The sequence below is a fragment of the Solanum verrucosum genome, unplaced genomic scaffold, assembly GCF_900185275.1.
Source record: "Solanum verrucosum unplaced genomic scaffold, falcon-dt-bn FXZP01000351.1, whole genome shotgun sequence".
In the NCBI taxonomy this organism is placed as follows: Eukaryota; Viridiplantae; Streptophyta; class Magnoliopsida; order Solanales; family Solanaceae; genus Solanum; species Solanum verrucosum.
Genome location: NW_026019958.1, coordinates 468,911 through 474,888, shown reverse-complemented (window position 1 = coordinate 474,888; position 5,978 = coordinate 468,911). Strand labels below are relative to the sequence as shown.

At 32.0% G+C, this 5,978-nt stretch overlaps 1 long non-coding RNA gene across 1 annotated transcript; it reads left to right on the top strand.

Moving 5' to 3' along the window:
• Positions 1–5,202: 5,202 nt before the first annotated feature.
• LOC125814799 (uncharacterized) lies at positions 5,203–5,735 on the top strand. Its single transcript, XR_007442133.1, has 3 exons — positions 5,203–5,354; positions 5,495–5,543; positions 5,643–5,735. It is a non-coding gene; the product is annotated as an uncharacterized LOC125814799 (long non-coding RNA).
• Positions 5,736–5,978: the final 243 nt, after the last annotated feature.

Here is a 5,978-nt window from a genome sequence, read left to right as displayed (position 1 = left end):
GAGCAGGTCTCACTATTTCAGTGTTTAACCACACGTGAGCAAAGATTCAAATGACACACTATCATATCCCTGGAGCTTTACTTCAAGATGGACATTCTTCACACCGACCACCATACTTCAATAGACAATATTACTCTCACTGGAAAGACAGATCCAGAATCTTTGTCTCTTCAAATGATCATCAAACATGGATAGTAATCAAGAAGGGCCCAAAGCCTATTCCTGGATTGACTAAAAAAAAAAATGGCACTGAAAAGTCATTTGATCCTGAATCATTTGACATCACTAAGGAACAACAAGAGGTAATTCAAACTAATGTTAGAGCTATAAGTTTGTTATATTGTGCAATGAGTGGAGCCGAATATGACAAAATATCAACATGTGAAACTGCGAAAGAAATGTGGGACAAACTAGAAGTGACGTATGAAGGAACCACCAAAGTAAATGAAGTTCAGATCAGTTCACTTGTAAATGAATATGAGTTGTTCAAAATGGCCGAAGATGAGAACATTGAATCTATGTTCTCGAGATTCAGTAAAATTGTCAGCGAACTCAAATCTCTTGTAATGGTGTTCAAATGCATTACAAGTCAGGAAACTCGTTAGAAGTCTTCCCAAGGCTTGGGAAACTAAAGTTGCCATTCTTGAAGATGGAGATCTGCAGAAAATGACATACGATGAACTTCAAGGCAACCTAATGGCCTATGAACAAAATCATATTAACAAGTACAACAAGGATGATAAAAAGAAGACTCTGGCATTTACAGCTGAAACATCTAAAATTGTAGAAGAACTTGATGAAGATCAAGATGAATGAATGTCTTTTATTAATCGAGGAGTACGACAAATGCTTACACATAGAAGACAGAAAACTCAACAGGACTTCAATAACAATGACTTCAAAAGGAATGATGATCGATACTATTACTGCGGAAAACCAGGACACATCAAACAAAACTGCCCAGAACGGAGAAAAAGAAACAATCGAAGAAACGAAGATCCTAAGAGTCTTGAAGCATGGGATCAAGGTGAAGCAACCGACGATGACGATGATGAAATGGCAAATCTATGTTTCATGGCACTAGGTGAAACAAGTGAGGTAAGATCTTTTAACTGTCTTAACTGTAATGACTTACAAAATTACTTGGGCGTGGTTGATGATGAACTATGACGAATACATTAAAATTGCTCAAGAAAAGAAAGATTGACAGATTCTTCTCGAAGCAAGTCAGATTGAAGTCGACTTACTAATAGAAGAACTAGAGGAAGTCAAAATGCAGTTGAACATCATCAGAAAATCTCCAAGTCATAGTTTTGTCCGATCTAACAGAACTATGCTTCATAGAAGAAACTCTTCTAATCATAGTTCTAACAGATCAAATAGATCTATTTCTAATTTCTATTCTCCTGAAAATTCTACGAAAATTACTTGTTTCAATTGCGGTGATCTTGGTCACAAATCTTTCAACTGTAGAAAATATTCTTCTGAAAAATGGATTTGGAGATCGAAATTTACTAATCATCAAGGACCCAAAAATACTTGGGTACCTAAAAGAAACTAATCTTACTGTTTTGCAGGAGCAATCTAAGAAAACCTACAAAAATGGAATGTGGGTACTTGACAGTGGATGCTCCAGACATATGTGCGAAAAGAAAGAAAACTTCAAAACTATAAAAGGAATAGATTGAGGATATGTCAGATTTGGAGACAATGCTGAAGGGGAAGTAACCGGAGTTGGAACCATTACACTTAGTTCGTCATGTGACCTAGTCAAAATATATCTGGTTGAGGGACTCAAGCATAACCTCCTCAGCATTAGTCAACACTACTAAAAAAATAGTGAATACCGACCTAAAATTTCCGACCTCAAATGTAGGTCGGTAATTTCCGACCTCCAAAGGTCGGTATTTACAAGAAGTCGGTTTTTATGCAAAATAACAAAATTTTGACCTCTGGAGGTCGGAATTTTTCCCGGAAAAAATGTATTACAATAAAAACCGACCTCTTGATGTCGGTATTAAACAAATAAATAAATAACAATATTTTATTTTTTCTCAATTAAATATAAAAACAAAATTGAGAAATATTTTAGATTTTGGTGTAAAATAAAAAACAAAAAAAATTATAATACCGACTTCCGTATCAACGTAATTTCATAAAAACCAACTATTTGTTGTCGGTTTTCATATCAACGTAATTTCATACTCTAAATATGGATTATTGATCTAACTTTCTATTTATAAAAGTATACAATTTTTTAAACAATTAATTATAGGTGTAAAATGAAAATTTAAACAAACCGACCTCTGGATGTCGCTTTAATTAAAAGTAATTAGATGAAATAAAATTATCGACCTCCGGATGTCGCTTTAATTATTTTGATTTACTTTTATTTAAATCGTCTTTCGGAGGACGATTTTGTGTAAAATAAAAAACAAAAAAATTATAATACCGACTTCCGGAAGTCAGTAAAATTAAATAGTATGTAATAAATTAATAAATTTAATGTGATACCGACCTCATGAGGTCGGTATTTTTTATTAAATCAAATTACTTTTAATAAAAGCGACATCCGGAGGTCGGTTTGTTTAAAATACTCCTATTAATAATCATAATTTTGCTATTGTGCATAATACTAAAATTTCATTTTACACCTACAATTAATTATTCAGAAAGTGTAACAATTTTGTATACTTTTATAAATAAAAAGTTATAATTCGTGGAATAAATAAAAAAATATCTATAATCCATATTTAGAGTATGAAACTACGTTGATATGAATTAGGAGATAATTATACTTATATTTCTAGAGTAATGTACAAATTCTATCAGTCCGTCGTCAAATGATGAACTTAATATCTCATGTCATGATGTAGAGGTGAAGAGCTAACATATAATTCATTCGAGTATGAAATGCGAGATAATATTCGTAGTAATGTCATGATAACAATTAATTATAAATTTTATATTTATATAATTATGATGACATGTAAATGATAATTCATCGGAGTATGAAATGCGTTGATTAATTATATACTCCTTGAGTAGTTTAACAAATCAAGTCTTATATATTAGTGGTTCAGATATGAAATACATTATCAATTAAATAAATACCGATGATCAATTCAAGGAGATTTATATATTAAATTTGATATTGATAAACTTTAATTTGTTGATCAATAAAATTAAATTTATAAAATTAGGAGGTATATAATTTTAAAATATAAAATTAACTTGATCAATAAAATTAAATTTATTAAATTAAACTTCTGTTGATGTGTAGTTAAATTAAATTTATATATATATATAAAATACCGACTTCATGAGGTCAGTATTTTTTTATATTTAATTGAGAAAATAATACCGACATTAAGAGGTCGATTTCTATTGTAGTTCATTTTTTTGGGAAAAATTCCGACCTCCTGAGGTCGGAATTTGGTTTACCCTTTATTTTGCATAAAAACCGACTACTTGTTGTCGGTTTTCATATCAACGTAATTTCATACTCTAAATATGGATTATTGATCTAACTTTCTATTTATAAAAGTATACAATTTTTTAAACAATTGATTATAGGTGTAAAATGAAAATTTAAACAAATCGACCTCCGGATGTCGCTTTAATTAAAAGTAATTAGATGAACTAAAAATACCAACCTCCGGATGTCGCTTTAATTATTTTGATTTAATTTTATTTAAATCTTCTTCCGGAGGACGATTTTGTGTAAAATAAAAAACAAAAAATTTATAATACCAACTTCCGAGTAAAAGATAACTCATCGGAGTATGAAATACGTTGATTATATACTCCTCGAGTAGGTTAACAAATCAAGTCTTATATATTAGTGGTTCAGATATGAAATTCATTATCAATGATCATTTCAAGGAGATTTATCTATAAATTTGATATTGATAAACTTTTGTTGATCGATAAAATTAAATTTATATAATTAGGAGGTATATAATTTAAATTTATAAAATTAAATTGATCGATAAAATTAAATTTATATATATATATATCGACCTCATTCGGTGAGTGATGATTTTGTGATATTTGTTGACACCCAATTTGATCAATCTAACAACCCTTTCGGAAGTGCTATTCGATTAAAACGTATTTTCAAAACATATTTCGGGTTTAAAATTGTAATCGATTTTGACTAAAAATTATATATTTTAGTATGCAATAATTTATAAAAATTATTATTAAATTATTATATTTATCGATAGTTAAAACTCGAAATAATTACTTTACTTATTTATTTAAATGTTTTTAAAATTTAGGTGTGTTTAATTATATGAAAATTTTTTAATATGTGTAATATTTTATTAATTGAATAACATCTCCTTAATCTTCTCTTAAATCATTTAACTCGTAGCCTAATATATTCGATTGTATTTCAATTCTAGTCCTTTCTTATTCAATTTGTTTCAATTCTAGCCACTTCAATTCAAATTCTTATTTCAATTATAGCCACTTGTTGATTTCAAATTTAGCCTATTCTTGTCTCAATTTTTTTTCAAGACTCTAATTTCCATTTAATCTCAACCATCTATCAAAATTCGAGATCAAATCCTAGTCCATATCTTCATCTAATCAATGGCCAGATTGAATCTTCCCCACTTTCCTATTTCAATCTAAAAGACCCAAACCCTTAAAAATTGTTCATTCTTTTCCTCCTCTCAAAAAAGAGCAGCCGCAGCGAGGCCTCTCTCGTCTCCAATAGCTCCGGCCAGCAGCCAACAACGATGAGGACAAAGGCGAGCAACAGCAGCACCCAGCGATGCGAACTCCGACAGCCACTAGCGAACGCCGGCGAGCGGCGAACGACAAGCCAGTCGATCTGGCCGGCGCAAGGAAGAAACAACAGCAACGCGAGGACCAGCGCTGACCAATGAGCCTCTTTCTTGTTTCCCCTCCTTTCTCCGGCGAAGAATCAACCACCAGCAGCAGTGTACCGCGAGGACAACAGCTCCGGTGCCTCATCTCTTCTCTCATTCCAGCGAAACAGCAACTCCGTTCAGCAGCAAGCAACGCTGGGAAAATGATGCAGCTCCAAACGGACAACATCTGCCTACCTCTGCCTCCTCTCTTCTCTGGCCAGCCGTAGCTGCAAATTTCGGGAATTGACATGTGCAGTAAATCAAGGTTACATAATGCTGCTTCTCTAATTAACCAACAAAAGTTTAGGAAACTGAATTTGGATTATCTCATGTATTTTTTCTTGATTGCTTCCTTTTGAATTTTCAGACTATTTCAAAACCAGTCAAGGATGCTTCTGAGCTCCCAAAGTGGAACTACGATGGATCAAGTACTGGACAAGAACCAGGAGAAGACAGTGAAGTCATTTTATAGTAAGATCAGCAACTGATTTTTTTTCTTTTCTTTTTCGAAGAATTTTCCTTTCTTTCTTTTATTCCTTATTTTATTTTTAAAAAAATTCTTCCTTTCATTTTTCCCCGTTCTAAAGCTAACCTTGATCATTTAACCTCAGTCCTCAGGCAATATTCAAAGACCCTTTCTGTGGTGGTAACAACATCTTGGTGAGTTGTTTAGTAACAATATTGATTCATGATGTTTTACTGAATCTTTAATCTCATTGGTTATAAGTTTCGCTATATTGTTTGTCTAAATTGAAACAGGTTATCTGTGATGCCTACACACCAACTGGAGAGCCAATTCCTACAAACAAACACCATAAAGTTGCTCAAATTTTTAGCAACCCAAAAGTTGCATCTCAAGTTCCATGGTAACTTTAAATTAGTTTGCCTCACTTTTCTAGTTTTATGTACTGTGTGTCTGTTCTTTGGCATTATTTTGTTGAGGTCTCTAAAACCAAGAGAACACCAATTGTTCCCTTTGAATAATCCAAAATAAAATAAAATATGCTTATAGTTCATTTATTATGTAAAACCTCATCAACAAACTTCCAGGAAAATGAATTTAGTAAGACATTATGTTTCCTCGCAAATAAATGC